The sequence below is a fragment of the Equus quagga genome, chromosome 16 (genome assembly GCF_021613505.1).
Source record: "Equus quagga isolate Etosha38 chromosome 16, UCLA_HA_Equagga_1.0, whole genome shotgun sequence".
Lineage (NCBI taxonomy): Eukaryota > Metazoa > Chordata > Mammalia > Perissodactyla > Equidae > Equus > Equus quagga.
In genome coordinates this window covers 3,583,802-3,600,544 of record NC_060282.1, presented here as the reverse complement: position 1 = coordinate 3,600,544, position 16,743 = coordinate 3,583,802, and the positions used below count along the sequence as shown (strand labels likewise).

Sequence of the window (16,743 nt, the reverse complement as noted above, 5' to 3'; positions counted from 1 at the left end):
GGACTGCGAGCATGAAGGAGCTTGAAGGAATTTTCTGGGGAAATGATAATGGTCCATATTTCCCTAAGTGTTTGGGTTGAAAAGGTGTATGCATTTGTCACAAATTCAGTGAATGTATACTTGAGTTTTGTTCATCCAGTATATATATTTTACACTAAAAGGAAAAACATCACAAAGGAACAACAAACTCTAATAAATAACATGTATGCTGAAGTACTCAGAGTGAAGTATATTCATATCTACAATTTACTTTGAAATGTAAAAAATACGATGGTTCTCTGGATAGAGGGATGGATGAATGGATATTTATGTCATAAAGCAAGGACAGTAACATATTACAGGTAGAATCTAGGGGGTGAGTAAATGGGTGTTAACTGTAAATTCTTACAAATTTGCTGTTTGAAAATTATCATAATGAAATCATGAGTACAAAAATGAGGATTAAACGATTTCAGAGGGAAAAAAATTGAGGCAAAACTGAGCATGGGCTTTCCATAATGGTCACACGCAGAGGGTGGAGCACCTCCCCTCACAGATAGTTATAAAAATCAGACAAGTTCGTTAAAAACAACTATTTGAAGGAACTGGAAAACGACCAAAGGCAGGAAAGAACTTGAGCAGAATTTACTCTCCAAACTGCCCCTGCATCTGGTACAAACTGTGGGTCTGTCACTTTCCTGCCTGGCAAGACTCCCTAAGCCCCAGCTCTGGGAGGGCAAGACCGCCGCCATACTGTACCATCTTAATACGTAGCAGAGTGGCTGTAAATTTAAGGGGAAAATCTTGGAAACAAGAGGGCCGCAAAATGCTGAGATCCAAATCTGAACATAAACATTGCCCAAATCTCTGGCAGACTGTGCAACTAAGCATATGCTGGAGACGCCAGAAAGCCCAGGGGCACAACTAGAGGGGAGGGCACCACCCTGAGAAAGAGAGCTGCCCTCGCTGACACCTGCCAGTTTGCTGTTCCTCTGACTACAGGTGTTTCCCAACCCAGGGCCAGCTCTGGTGGCAGAAAGCAAAAGCCTCACTGGCATGAGGTCTCAAAAGAAAGAAATGGGGGCTGGCGGACCAACTGAAATTTAGGGGAGGGATGCTGGAAGAATGGGGACACCAAGATAAACCCCAAAATCTGACAATAAATTCTATCCAAACCCTTGACTGACCACAAAAGTGCAAAGGTGCATGTGAGACCCCCCCCCACGGGGCCAAGCTTAAAAACAAACAAAAAGCAGCAGTTGGAAGCGAATAAAACTGATCAGAGACATCATCAGCTGAATATAACAAGAAAGATTTTTCCATCTTGAGTACAGGTGTGCATGCACGCGTGCACACAACACACAGAAAGGGCCAAGAAGCAGTAACACCCTGGTGGCAAATGAGCACACATACCTAGCACCCAGACCTTGGCTTCTAAATTCCATTTCCCCCTAAAAGGAACGAGGGCTACTTCGAGAAACAGCTGAATCCATGACAAGGCAAAGAAACTACGAGAAATTCTGGGAATGTGTTACTGTGCCAAAAAGGAAGAAAAAGCTCAAAAACTAATGGAGACATGTCAAAAGAACACAGGAGATGATCTGTGGGGATGGCCAAATCGGGGAGAATTCTAGCGTCAAAATGAGTAATGACAGTAATGGATTATAAGCCACTGAATCAAGTAAGAATCCCTGAGGATGCCAAACTGATAGTGGTACTGGCACTGAATGAATGGATGAAGGAAGGAAGGAATAAATGAACACAGGAGGGAAAACCCTTCCCTACAGTAGAATGCCGGCTGAAAAATGAGAAGAAAGGACAGCGTTAGGAGCTCACCGTTTCACAATACCTAGTAATAACTGTCTCAAGCAAGACTCACCAGTGGGTGACCGAACTATCAGTCTGAGAGTCTGAAAGGTCACACAGTCCTGAATATCTGCCTACAGATTATTCCTTAATTATAAAGGATGAATGCTAACTTCAGAGTGGAGAAACTTGGCAGACACCATCCTAACTTGATCACCTAACATCAGTAATTCTCAAATTTAGAATACGTCAAAATCATTGTGAGGGATTTTAAAAACACAGCCCCAAACCGTAAGTTTCTGATTCAGCAGGTCAGGAGCAGGGCCCAGGAACCTGCGAGTCTCACAAATTCCTAGGTGACAATAATAGTGACAATGCTGAGCCAGGGACCACACCTTGAGGACCACTGACTTAAGTCATTAAAGTTAACGTCATCAATAATAAGTGAACAAACTGGCATCACGCGCCATCCTGAGAGGGATACGACAGGTATGAGAAAGGATATAAGTCCTGAGAAAGACACATATTTCTGTGATAGTCCTGCCCCAAAAATGCATCATCTTAATTTAATCATGAGAAAATATCACAGAAACCCAAACTGAAATATGACCTACAAAACTAGTCTCTATCCTTTAAAAACATCAATGTCCTCAAAGAGAAAGGCTGAGAAACATATCCAGACTAAAAAGACAAAGAGACATGACTAAATACCACATGTAATTCTATACTGAGTCCTGTAACAGGGGAAAAACCACCACAATTCACGGGGCAACTGGAAAAATGTGCACATGGACTGTATACCAGATAACATGCGGCAATGTTAAATTTTGTAAATTTGATAATTATATTGTGGTTATGTCAACACTGACTGAAGTATTTAAGGGTAAAGGGCATGATGTCTGCAACTTACTCTCAAAGGGTTCAGTAAAAAATAAATGTGTGTGTGTATGTACATATATCTATATCTATATCTGTATCTATATCGAGAGAGAGAGAGAGAGAGAGAGAGAGACAGAGAGAGACAGAGAGAGGGACAGGGAGAGAGAAAGAGGGAGAGAGTGCACAAGCGAGCACACGCAGGCAGGGAGGGAGGGAGCGAGGGCAGGCAGGCAAATTCGACAAAATGTTAAAAACTGATGAATCTCAGTGAAGGGTATCTGGAGGTTCACTATACTACTTCTTACAACTTCTCCATAAAAGAAAAGAAAATACTCATTTACAAAAGCAAAAACAAGGAGCAGAAAGGGTGCTGGAAGGGCTTTCAGAGGCAGCCAAGCAAACATCCTGCTATTGAGGAAAAAGGCAAAAGTTGTGTTATTGCATATTGAAAATGACAGGTGTTCACAGTTCATACTGAGGATCCTGAGTCACCCAGAAAAGCTAAAACTGATTTTAATATCTTTTAGCAAGTTTTGCTTAAGAAGATCTATTAAGTATTCTTTGAAAAATGTAAGAAAATAAACAAGGTTAAATACTTTTTAGAATTTATGCTCTATTGTACTTCTGTTCTGTATAAACAACTTTTCAACTGCACAGGAGCCACACTGTAGAAACTTCACACAGCAGACTCAACATGGATAGCGCCACCACAACACACAATTCAACTGAAACGAACACAATGAGAACTGCAACCCCACGTCCATGTAGTTGCAGCGACGACAACAGCGCCAGGACTGCCATCTGGCCAGCAGCACCTGGACATGCCATCAACTGGAAGAAGCACCCTAGCACTCTTCTGAGCCTCTAAACCAGAGGTTCCTGGAGAAAACACAAGCTTGCGTCAGACGATACAAACACAAGGCGGGACCATGCCAATCTCTCTTCTCTTTCTAGTAGATATTTACTGTGTGATCACCACCCAAAGGCTACCACGCAGAGACTGCAATAAACGGGTCTGGGCACACAGTAATTTACAACCTACCACAGACAGGAAGGTAGGCCTCAAGAACAGAGAAGCATGTCAGTAAAGAAACAAACACCAGCTCAGGGGGCTCCTCTTATAACGCTCCTCGTTATATCAGTGATTCTATTACAACCACACATTATAACATCCTTTGATCATAAAATAATGAAGAGCTCGTCATTTAAATAATGGCCTTATTTTCTAAAGTCAAACAACTTTCGATTTTTAAATGAAAATTAAAACACACACAACTTTCCATTTCATTCTCCTCCCTGCCCGCTGTTGTGGCTTTCCTAAACAAGGGTTTGTTGGAAAAAAAATGCTAAATAACTGCTCCAAAGGACATTAAAAAGCACCACAAAGTAATAGCAAGCAACTCTCTTGCAAACTTTTAAGAAACTTTATTTACAATCACAATAAAGCCTTAAGTTCAGTGACGCTAACTTGTATTATTTTCTGTGTACCTTCTTATTCTAGCAGATTAAAACACAGTCATGCGTTGCTTAATAAGCAGATGGTCTGAGAAATGCATCATTAGAGACTCCATCGTTGTGCAAACATCACAGAGTGCACTTACACAAACCTAGATGGTAGAGCCTACTACACAGCTAGGCTCTATGGTGTTAATCTTACGGGACCCCTGTCGTGTACGTGGTCTGCCATTGACTGAAACATCATCATTGGGCGCATGACTGTGTCACTGTACTCTACAATTACAGCTGAGTAACTAAACAACAGAGCTGAAGACTGCACAATTAAATTTGTCTCATTAATTAGACAAAACATTTTTTATTAATTTTTAGAGCTGGTAAAACTATATTTCTCCAGAGCTCAAGAGCTTGAATCCTAAAGGATTCAAGGAAGGAATCCTAAAATAAGTTAACTTTTAAAATCTTTTATTTATGCGAACTACATGACACCTACAATATATAATCACATTATACAAAGACAAACCACATTATAAAGCCCTTAGGTCGTGAATAAATAAGAATATAAAAATCAACCAAGGACTCCAAGATTATATGTCTTCAAAAGCAGCATCTGTGCTAAAATCTATTTCACTTAAACTTCTATGATACCTAATCCAGAAAAATAAAATTTAATCCAACTGGAAAGAAAAATCAAGTTCAAGTGTGTGTGTATAAATGTGTGTTGTGTGCCTGTGTGTCTGTATAACATCAGTGTGCATATACAGAAACCACTTACCCCTTTTTTTTAATTGGCACCTGAGCTAACATCTGTTGCCAATCTTCCTTTTTGTCCCCCCCCTCCGCCCCGTCTTCTTCTTCTCCCCAAAGCCCCCAGAACATACTTGTAGGTCCTTCTGGTTGTGCTACATGGGATGCTGCCTCAGCATGGCCTAATGAGTGGTGCCATGTCTGTGCCCAGGATCCAAACCAGTGAAACCCTGGGCCACCAAAGAGGAACGCGTGAACTTAACCACTTGGTCACAGGGCTAGTCCCTTTTGTTTTAAGCTTGGTTTATTGAGGTACAGTTTACATACAGTAACAATACCCGGTTCACTGAGTTCTGACAAACATATTCAGTTATGTAACTGCCACCATGTGGAAAGTATGGCCTATTTCCATCACCCCAAGAAGTGCTCTCCTGCCCTCTCCACTCCTACGCCCTCAGCCCCAGGAAACCACTGATCAGATTTCTGTTCTTACAGTTTTGCCTTTACCTGTCATATAAATGGAATCATAGTTCACAGAGTTTTGTGTTTTCACTTAGTAGAATGCTTTGAAGATTCACCCTTTTTGTTGCCTTGTCAGCAGTTAATTCCTTTTTATTGTTAACGGGATTTCATTCTACAGGCGTACCACAATCTGTTTACTCATTTATCCCCTGACGGACACTTGTTTTCCATTTTAAGTGACTATAAATAAAGCTGCTATAAACATTCATATACAGGTCTTTGTGTGGACATAAATTTTCATTTCTCTTGGGTAAATACCTCCAAGCAGGACTGCTGGATTGTACGATAAGTGTATATTCAACTTTATAGGAAACTGCCAAACTGTTTCCCAAAGTGGTTATAACACGTTGCATTCCCACCAGCAAAGCATGACAGTTCTAGCTGTTCCACATCCTTGTCCCAGGGCACTGTCACCTTCTGTTGTCTCATTTTGTTTTAATGTTAGCCATTCTAATAGGGTTGCAATAGTATCATAGCAGTGGTCATCTGTATTTCCCTTAAGATTAATGATGGTGAGCATGCTTTTATGTGCTTACTGTCACTCATTTGAAATGGATGAAATATATATTCAAATCTTTTGGCTATTTTTTTAATTGAAATTTTTACTGAGACATCTATCCTTTTTAACAGACAGTTTACTAAAGAAGAAATGCTGAAAAGTTTGTATATTTTTTTAAGCCACTTAGAATTCATAAGGAGCAGACAAAACTAAAACGCTTCCTGCCATTCCCACCCCCTCACGCTACTTGCCCCCTAAAGATATCTACAAAAAAGAGAGGTAAAGAAAAGCAGTACTCCCCTCCTCTCCCTTACTCTGAATGTAACAATCACAGGAACGGTGCCTGCCTGCCTCGCGGGTCACAAATGGACCTATTTCCCTATTTTTACAAGTATTTGATGAAACCACATTCTTTCCTCAGTATGAGCCAGGAACACCAATGACTGAGAGCTATTTGCAATACTTTGCAGAAAGAGTGCTAAAGCATTTTAACATGGTTGATACACTTAAAAAGGAAGTGCAATACTGAGAAAAAAGGTCTGCCTGCAGTTCAGTAGGTGGCACTATTCTCCTCTCCACTAAATACGTGACCCTCAGACACGTGCCCGAGCTTAAAGGCAAGGGTGAAGCTTTAACGCACGGAATTTGAGAACTTGATACCACCACATGGAACCTTTGGCAAGTTTCTTAACTTCTCTCAGTTTCTCATCTATAAAACGGGAACAGTAACTGATACTTTATTGAGCTACTGTACAGAATTAAGATTCAAACTTGACCAATTACTAACACATAAATGGCAGCTGTTATGATTACGACTATTTCCTTCACCCATAACTCCTGAATCACAAATGTAAATTAAGACTGGAAAGAAGGAAGTGCTCTTCACAAAGCTGTGAGTATAGAGTCAGAGCTTCAGACGGCAGTTAACATCCGCACACGGTGGATACACTAAAGCAAACGCAGGTCCTGACCATACATGAGAACTGCCCGGCACTTACATAAAATGTGTAGCACAGTTACATAAATGGTTCCCTGAAGTTGGCAATCATGAAAGTCATGTACAGACCTTACTTCTCATAATTCTGCCTCAGCATTTCAAACAGAGCGATGCTTCTTTTCTTTTTTTTTTTCCACGAAGATTAGCCCTGAGCTAACATCTGCCAATCCTCCTCTTTTTGCTGAGGAAGACTGGCCCTGAGCTAACATCCATGCCCATCTTCCTCCACTTCATATGTGGGACGCCTACCACAGCATGGTTTTTGCCAAGCGGTGCCATGTCTGCACCCAGGATCCGAACCGGCGAACCCCGGGCCGCCAAGCAGAACGTGCGAACTCACCCGCTGCGCCACCAGGCCGGCCCCCTCTTTTCAAAAGGATCCAAACCAACCACTCTTGGTTTTGCACTGTCTCATTACTGATGGCTTTTTTCCTCTGGGATTCTATAGCTATGCCAGAGATGACAGTCGTGCTTGCATGCCTCAACGACATTTCCCAACCCCCCTGGTTGCCATCTCCCCAATTTAGCTTCTTAAGTTTCCTGTGGTCATTCCCCTGTCCTTGTCTGACAACTGGAGGGGCACTGCAGCCCTCATTCCTGCACTGATGATTGGCTTGGATAGCCAGATGCTAATTTTATTAAGTATTTGTGACAGATGTTCTACAAGGATTTTTCCAAGAATCAACACATGAAATCAACAGTTTAAGATTATCACTTGGATTCAAGTGTCCTGATATATCTTTTTTTTTTAACTTTCTTTATTTTGAGGAAGATTAGCCCTGAGCTAACTCCTGCGAATCCTCCTCTTTTTGCTGAGGAAGGCTGGCCCTGATCAAGTGTCCTGATATATCCTATGCTCATACTTTAAGACAAGATTAAAAATTTGTAACAGGTGTTTAATAATCTGAATGTCGCACTCCCATGTAAACTTTCTTCAAGCTCCCAAGGGTATAGTCTGTAACTAAGTTAATATATGCAATCCAGCAAGGTACCACAACACAGGCTTTTAAAATTACCAAAAAGTAACTGATCACATCCATCTCTGTGCTTATTCTCACACTTTCTCTACCCAGAATGTCCTCCCCTACTGCAGCCAACCCTTCTGACCTTTCCCCGACATGCTCCCCCAGGAAGCATTCTTGCCCTCCCTCTGGACTTTCCATCACGGTTCTCTCTCTCAATGAGCTGTTTTTCACCATGTCTCACCTGTTCCTGCCTTATCTTCCCCATATTCTTCAGCCCTGGTACCTTTTCTAGCAGGCCAAGAGAGCAACCTGTCCAGACTAAAGAAGGGAAAAGAAGAAATGTGCCTGGGGATTAAGAGAGAATTAATATACTTGGCCACATGGAAAATTTTATTGAGAGGCTTTACTTATAAAGCTGTTAGAGAGGGTGAGAACTCTTAGCCAGACTTAAGAATATTAAGCAAATAGAAAAAAATATGTAAGTCCAAGAAAACAAAAAGTTGGACAAGAAATGTAATCATGCTACATTAATTTGCTCAACAGTGAGCAATGTTTACAAAGTCAAAATAATTAAAAATAAAATACAGATCCAAACAAAAATTGTGATATGACTATACAGGAAAGAATGAAAGGAGTTCAAAATGTAACTTTTTCTATAATCGATACATCAATGACCCCTGACCCTACACCTATACTCTCAGGAAACATGGACAGACACACTTCTCAGAACAGCTCGAACAGATGACGACATGTGCCTCTGGGATGCAAACGGCAGAGGGCAGCACAGGAGCCTGCTGTTTTCTGCACGGATCTTTCTGCACTATTTTACCTTTGAACCATATACATTACCACCCTTTGAGAGAAGTGAAATTTCTAATTAAGAAAAAACCCAGAATCTCTAATAGAAGCATTTCAAGCAGTATACAAGTGTTTTCCCAGAACTCTTAATCCTACTATTCTCTCTTCTTCTTTTACAAGTCCCTTCGTAAACGAAGGGTAAACAGCATCCGCCGCACGTGCATCTCCAATCTCTCAGAAGGCAGAGCAGCAGAGCACGATGAGCGTGGCCAAGGAGACCTGACTTTAATTCAGCTCCACGCTTGCCAGCTATGTATTCTGGAGAAAGCTGCTGTAACCTCTGAACCTTACTTTTCTCACCTGAAAAATGGGAAACACCATTTACCTTACATACCTTGTTGGGTTGCTCAGCACCTAGTGCATACTTGGAATAACTAAGTACCCAAATGGTAGATAAGTGTGATGATGACCATACATCCTTAGACCTAACTCACCCAGATGCAATTTTTGTTTCACTACTTTCTTCCTACTTCAAACCATCGTTCACTCAGGCTTCCATTCTCACCACTCTCCCAAACTACTCTGAACGTCACCAAGACGACCTCCAAGTTGGTAAATCTAAAAGTCAAACCTCAATCTTCATCTTGACCTTTCAGCTACATTTGACAGAGTTGATCACACCCTCCTCCTTGAAATATTTTTCTCCCTCCTTTTCACAGTAGCCAATGCTTCTGGTGTTCCTTGCACGGGCTCTGTGCTTACCGCTGCCCACTCTTCTCCTTGACCACTTAACGGTAAAATGACCCAAGGCTCAGACTTCGGTGGTCTTCTCTTCTCTACGGTCATTCCCTCAGTGATCACAGAGTGTCACTTAGCTTTCATTTCAACTTCCAGCTCAGACTTCTCTTCCAAGCTCCAAATTCCTACTTCTAACTGCCTCCAGAACATCTCTACCTGGTTCCCTAACAGACATCTCAAACTTAAAAATGCCTAAAAGTGAACTCCTCATTTGCCCCTCTAACCCAAGTTCCACCCACAGCCCTCCATCCTTCTAGTTACCCAGGCCAAAAGCTTGACAGTCAAGGCAATTCCTCTCCTTTTTCCTTGCCATCCCTCATCCAATCCATCAGCAAATCCTATTGGTTCTACCTTCAGAATACATCCAGGGCCCACCTCTTTCCCACCACCACTAGTGTTAACCACCTCAATGCAAGCCAACACTGCTGCTCACCTGGTTACCCCAACAGCCTCCCAGCAGGCTCCTGTTTCTACTCTTGACTCTCTCCCCATGTCTACTGCCAACACAGTAGCTTTTTAAACTTAAGTCAAATCTTGTTGCCGACACTGAGTGTCACTTTCACTCCACAGTAACAGCCCAATACCTCCTGATGCCCTATCCTATACTGGTTGATGTTCTCTGGTCCACCTCTCATTACCTCTCACCTCCTCTGCTGTTACTCTGTCCTCCATTATTCCTCTTCAGCCACAGTGGCCTCCTCCTTTTCTCTTTGCACTGCCTCGTCCCTCACCTAGAATGCTCCTTCTCCCAGACAGCGGCTAACACACGTATCTGCTTTGTATTTGGCTCAGATCTCATCTTTGTGATGAGGCTTATTATAACCATGCTATTTAGAACTCACACCCACTCATACCATGGCACTATTTTTTTTCCCATCACACTTCCCACCTTCCAATATATTACATAATTTACTTATTTATGATGTTTGTTTATCATCTGCTTCCCTGCTCAATAATTTAAGAACCAGAACCTTTGTTTTGTGTACTGATATACCTGCCTAAAGCAATCAGAACCACGTCAGGCACTTAGTAGAAGCTCAACAAATATTTGGTGAATTGAATTGAAATGTCCACAGTTTAAACCAATCCTTCACAAGATATCACCAACTCCCATAGCACTTCCAATAAATCAGCCTGGAAAAAACCCATTCCACGGTTCAATGCAAACACCGGACTCCTTCCAGACTATAATACCTGGGCTTCTGAGAGCTAGCACTAGACGAAACTCTCCTAACCTCAAAGGCTCGCACATTCTAATTTAACTATCACCAAAGAGCTGAGCCACACCCTCACAGACAAGCCTTCTCCCTCCTGCTGGGCTCTCCAGCTCTTTACTCCTGCCATTTCAAACCTCCTCCACGATCACCGGATCTCCAACCCCAGCACTGCCTTTTCCACTCACTCTCAGGAGAGGGCCAGCCTCAAATCTTCCTTCAGAGAAGCCATGACACAAGAACTACCCCGGCTATCTCCCATCCTCTTGCTACAAACATAGTAAGGATTCAGTAAATATTTCGTGGGAAAAAACAAGGAAACTAAGGAACAGAAAAGTAAAATGTTTTGCCAAAGTCCCATAATTAATAGTGGTGGTGCCAAGGTTTGAACTCAGGCCCGTCTGACTCTAAAATCGTGACTCCTTCTCCTAAGCCACACAACGAACCAATGTATCACCCTGCCTCTTAAAATCCTCAGTGACTTTAGGTTGAAGATGGTTTCATTCCTCTGAAAGACTCTGGTGGACAAAAGTTTCACCAGAAGCAAAAAAATGACAAATCTGTAAAATAAAAATAAGAGAAAGGGAAGAGCTCCCAAAAGATGAGAACTCAACAAGTATCTCCCTGACATTAGGAGAAGAGAGATGCATGCGATGTATGAACACAGGAGCAACAGCCTCAGCCCAAAGGACACTGCGAAAGCAGGGTCCCAGGGAGACGGGAGACAATGCAGTAGATGTTGAAGAGGTGTTGGGCTTTGGGTCATGGGGTACGTTGAGGACCAACGTAAGAACGGAGGTGAAAGCAGAGGGATTAATCGACTATTTGTGTGCAGGACAACTAAGCCCATCAGCACCCCATTTCTCCAGCACCTGACTCTCGCACACGAGCAGGCACTCAGGTAACCCAGCATTTATCTTCAGATGAAAAAAACCCCAAGGGGTATTTCTTCTAAAAACGTAAAGCAAAAGTTTCTGCTTTGAGCGTTGATATCCTTAGACTAAACCTATCCCCATCTGGTTATTAGGGGCCCACAGCCTAAAACCACTCTGAAGGAAGCACTCCAATCTGCCTCCATCAGGGGACAGATCCAACTCAGACAAGCAGCTAGCCCTTATTTCTTATTATCTATAGACAACCAAGGATCACCAGACATATGAGGAATATCACCTATACGAAAGAGAAATAAACACCAAGAAAAACAAAGAGAAAACATGACCTCGGAAGACAGAGTTGGAAAAGCTGAAGAAAACTTAGAGAAACAAGAGTAAACTCCAAGCACATCTGAAAAGCCTTGTGAATCCTTAAAACAAGAACAGGTGAAAAAGGGACCCAGAATAACAAAACAATTCCTAAAATTAAAAACAATAAAATACTTCATTTCCAACTTTGAGAGTTCAGCCCATGAACTGCCCCCAGAACACTTGTGTGGGGTTGCAGATAGAATACAAATGTGAAAAACCCTTTCAATGTAAAAGTAATGACAAAAACTTAAAAGTATGACAGAGGACAGAAGACAGGCTGGAACTAGAAGGGAAGAGGCAATATTTGGGGTGTTACTATCTTTATCTTAACAAACGAAGGAGGCAAGATACGGACAAAACTCATGATCCAAAGGAAAGGATACTATTAAAATTACAATAAAAAGACTTTTAAACAAACACACAAACTATCCAACAGTGAGAGGTACAGAAGAGAGTACAGAAAAGTATAAACAGGCTAAGCCCTTATATCCCAAATCAGAAAATCAACAAATCATTTAAAATTGAAGTCACAAATGATAGTTTAACATGTCATACCGTGTTTTGGAGGCAAATATCAGAGAGCCTCAAGTGAAAAATGGTTAGAGTGGAACCAGGGATTGGGGAGGGTGAGAAAATCATTGCTTTTCTTCATAATTTCATCTATTCCATCTAGCTTGATTTTTAAGGATTTTATTTTTTTTTTTTCCTTTTTCTCCCCAAAGCCCCCGGGTACATAGTTGTATATTCTTCATTGTGGGTGCTTCTAGTTGTGGCATGTGGGACACCGCCTCAGCATGGCTTGATGAGCAGTGCCATGTCCGCGCCCAGGATTCGAACCAATGAAACACTGGGCCGCCTGCAGCGGAGCGCGCGAACTTAACCACTCGGCCACGGGGCCAGCCCCCCATCTATCTTGATTTTTAATTATATAAATAAATAAAAACTCGCCCTTTAGTCCTTCCCCACTGCCCTCAAGGTAAAGCACACACTTCCCACGAGGGTTTAGCAAACCTTCTCACAATCAGGCTGCTGCTTATCCTCCAGCTTCACGTTAAACACTTTCCCCCACCTTGCAATCACTGCTCTCACTACAGTAAACTACATTCAAATATCCCCAAACGCCAAGCTTTCTTGCCTCTGAGCCCTTGCATGTGACATTTTTTCTGCCTTAAACACTCTTCTTTCCTTAATCTCCTCTACACCAGGTCAATGCATGCTCATTCTTCAGGGTTCAATGTGGGCGTCACATCCTCAGGAAGCCTTTACTGACCAAGCTGGTCCTATGGGCCTACGAATACTCCCAAGGCAGTCCGCATATTCTCTCCTCACGGCAGTAACCAGCAGACATTAGGCTGTCTGGTATTCTCTGTACCCTCGAGAAAAATCTACATTTTATGAGAACAAGGAAGATGTCCATTTTGCTCAAATGGAAAAGTGTCAGCATCCAGTACAAAACCTAGAATTCCAGACACTTAAAAGAAATTTTTTTGAGTTAGCCCCAGGACCTGAGAGTTCAATCTATTTCAACTGTACTCAGCTGCTCTGACGCTAAAAAAGTCATCTTTACTCACAAAATGAGGGTTTTCAGAAGGGTCTCAGGGCGGCCTTTCTGTCTACCGCCTTCCCACACCCCATTAACCCTGAAAATGATCTCCATGCATATTCCAGCAATTCAACTCCTCCAAAACTTTTCTTTGCTTTCCTAGAATTCTGGCTGTGAAACACCTCCATCCCAAGTTTCTGCCTTCTAATGAAATACCCTAAACAATGCAAGAACCAAGAACCAACTCTGGCAAAGGTAACTTCAGAACCAGATCCATCCTACAGGGGCTCAACTGGACCAGGAACATACGATGGGGCAGTCAGGTAAATCAAGAGACCTGAATCTCAGCATAACGTCACTAAGTTCACTCTCTAGGAAGCCAGATATACTCATGTGGCCTGACCATTGGTCCAGAACTGGGGGAAACAAAATTATAGGAACACTAGTTATAAGGTTATTTTCCTGGGTTATATATTTTCAAATACTGGAAATAAGAAGTCAAACCAGAATCAGTAGATTACATCCTGGTGCTGAAAGTTCCAATGAGCTGGTGAACCAGCTCTTGGTTCATCAAGAGCTGGCTTGTCATCTCACCACTCCCATCAGGCCTTCATTCCACTGCATATCACATTAAGAAGAAAAATTCTGTGTAACTTCTGCTAAATATTGCTTCCCCATGAAACTGTCTTGTGCTCTACTAAGATGAATTTTTTTGTTGTTTTTTGAGGAAGATTAGCCCTGAGCTAACATCTACCATCAATCCTCCTCTTTTTACTGAGGAAGACTAGCCCTTAGCTAACATCCATGCCCATTTTCCTTTACTTTATATGTGGGAGGCCTGCCACAGCATGGCTTGATAAGTGGTGCGTAGGTCTACGCCCGGGATCTGAACCGGTGAACCCCAAGCCACTGATGTGGAACATGTGAACTTAACCGCTACACCACCAGGTTGGCCCCCAAGATGAAGTATTTTTAATAGCTAATATTTCTGACAAGTTATACTTGATATTCTCCCTCTTGTTTGGATCTACTAAGAAAAGAGAAATTATTTTGTGGCAAGGATTAAACATTTCTTCATCCAGCATTTAGTGAAAATTACCTATGGATTGAGCAGAAAAGATACAGAGATAAAAAAACAAAATCTTTGATTTCAAAGACTCACACAAACACACTTGCACCCAAATAAACAGAGTGCACTGTTAGAGGAAGAAACATATAACGCGGACAGGGACAGGGCTGTTAAACAAGGGATGCAGGTAGCTGTACTGTGACCTTCTCACCACGTGGGACACAGTCACACCTAGCACAGCACAGGCATAGAGCAGGCTCCTCTCACTGCCAATAACAAGCAGGGGGAATTGGAAAAACAGGAGCGAGACTTCCAGGCCTTGCAAGGAAACTGAAACTGCATGACATAATTTCCCTCCCTAATACCTAATCTCTGCAGAAATAGAAGTGGGTTTGGGGGAGAAGGGAGAACAGAGGAGGAAAGTGAACTGATCCTCAGAAGGAAAGAAATGGAAAAACAATCTGAGGCTCTGCCCCTTGGACATCTAAGACAAAGACACTTGCCAAGTCAAACTTAACATAATTATAAATTATCATGAACTCTGAATCCACGAAGTCCAAGTTCATGAGGGTTTTACCATAGCAACATATTGGTAAAACAAAATGCTCACCAAGGCCAACACCCGAAGAGAGATTTATGAATCTTCTAACAACTGCCTGTGCTCGATTTACCACTTGACTTACCAGAAAGAGCAGTCTTAGGAAATAAGACAAACTGGGGTAGAATCTCAATTCTACAGCTTCCCAACTGCGGAGCACATAACAAGTTACAAGGTTACAAATAACTCCATCTCTCCGGGGCTTTTAAGTGGGAGAAATACCACTGAGTAATAACTGCTAACATTTGTGAGTGCTGAGCACATTACACACATCTCACAACATCTTCACCACAAGTCTGGGAGGCAGGTCCTATAACCACACCCTTTGTGAGATGAGAAAGCTAGGTTTAGAGCTAGTAAAGAGTTAGTAAATCCGTAGCTACACCAACATCTGAATCCAGAGCCCATGAGAATAAGATACTAGTAAAGAGCACACTCTGAAGCCAGACTGAGTCTGAATTCCAGCCTTGCCATTTACTGACTTGGTAACCTTTAACCTCTCTGTATTTTGGTTATGCAAATGTGAAACAGGGAGAAGAGCACCGTCCTCAGAGGGTTACTGTGAGGACTCAGTCTGCAGTCGTGACTTAGAGCCCACAGTGCACCGGGGACTATTGTAACGCATGTGCTGTTACTGCTGGTCTTCTTGTTAACCGTTATTATTATACTGCCTGGCTATCTCAGAAAAAATATTAAGTATCTACACAAAGCAGCCACTAAACAACTTACATTTCTTCCCTCATCTACTCTGCAAAATCAACCACCTTTTGTTTGTTTCTACTGTATGGCACAGAAACCCAGGACAGATCCAAGAAAAATCAAAACAAAACAAAAAACCAAGACACATATATAGCAAGAGGATTACACTCACAGTTAAGAAGGCCACAACAACTCTGAGGAAGTCAAATGACGACGTAAAGAAATACTCCTAGTTTCTCCTTCCTCTTTCCATAGCAGTCAAAGAGAACCTGACAAGAAAAGACAACATGCATATATGAAAGCACCTTTATTGCCCTACTTTTTCACAGCTCTATTGTGTTCACAACCCTACAGCCAGCTGCATTACCTCCCATGCACACTGTGTTAGACCTGGAATCGGGGGACAGCAAAGATGGTATCAAGTCGCTGTCACCAAACCTACATTTTGTCGAGAAAATACACGTGAAATAACTGAAAACTATTAAAACATAGCAACAATCATAAATTAATATGGCATAAAGTTAGCTAATAAGTTCAGGGTAATAAGACAAACAGAATATACACATCTATTTCACCCCCTCAACTAAAATTATACTAGAGACATAAAAAAATTTTTTTTAAAACAGCACAGGGAGAACTGAAGGGAAAAAAAGGAACAAAATTTTGGAAGCTGTGAGAAAAGCTTCTAACATGGAAGACAGAGATCAAAACAAATAGGAAAAAAGAAGAAGAAAAAACTTGGAGGAAACAGAAACTATAAAAGATTGGAAGTGCAGTAAATGACTCAGCAGGCCCAAGAAAGCCAGATCCTGAGCCAGCAGTGGAAAAAACTGAGAACCCAGTCGCTGTACACAGCAGCATCCTAGAAGGTTCAGAACTGGCGCATTAGCGCGGACAGACTGCGGCTAAGGACGGTGGAGGCCTAAAAGAC

At 42.0% G+C, this 16,743-nt stretch overlaps 1 protein-coding gene across 2 annotated transcripts in view; it reads right to left on the bottom strand.

Moving 5' to 3' along the window:
• The window catches only part of PTK2 (protein tyrosine kinase 2), a 235,663-nt gene extending 219,582 nt beyond the window's left edge, over positions 1 to 16,081 (bottom strand). For both annotated transcript variants that reach the window (XM_046642323.1, XM_046642322.1), the window contains exon 1: positions 15,985 to 16,081. The gene's annotated coding sequence lies outside the window, so the exon portion shown is untranslated. The remainder of the gene's footprint in view (positions 1 to 15,984) is intronic.
• Between the last annotated feature and the right edge of the window lie 662 nt (positions 16,082 to 16,743).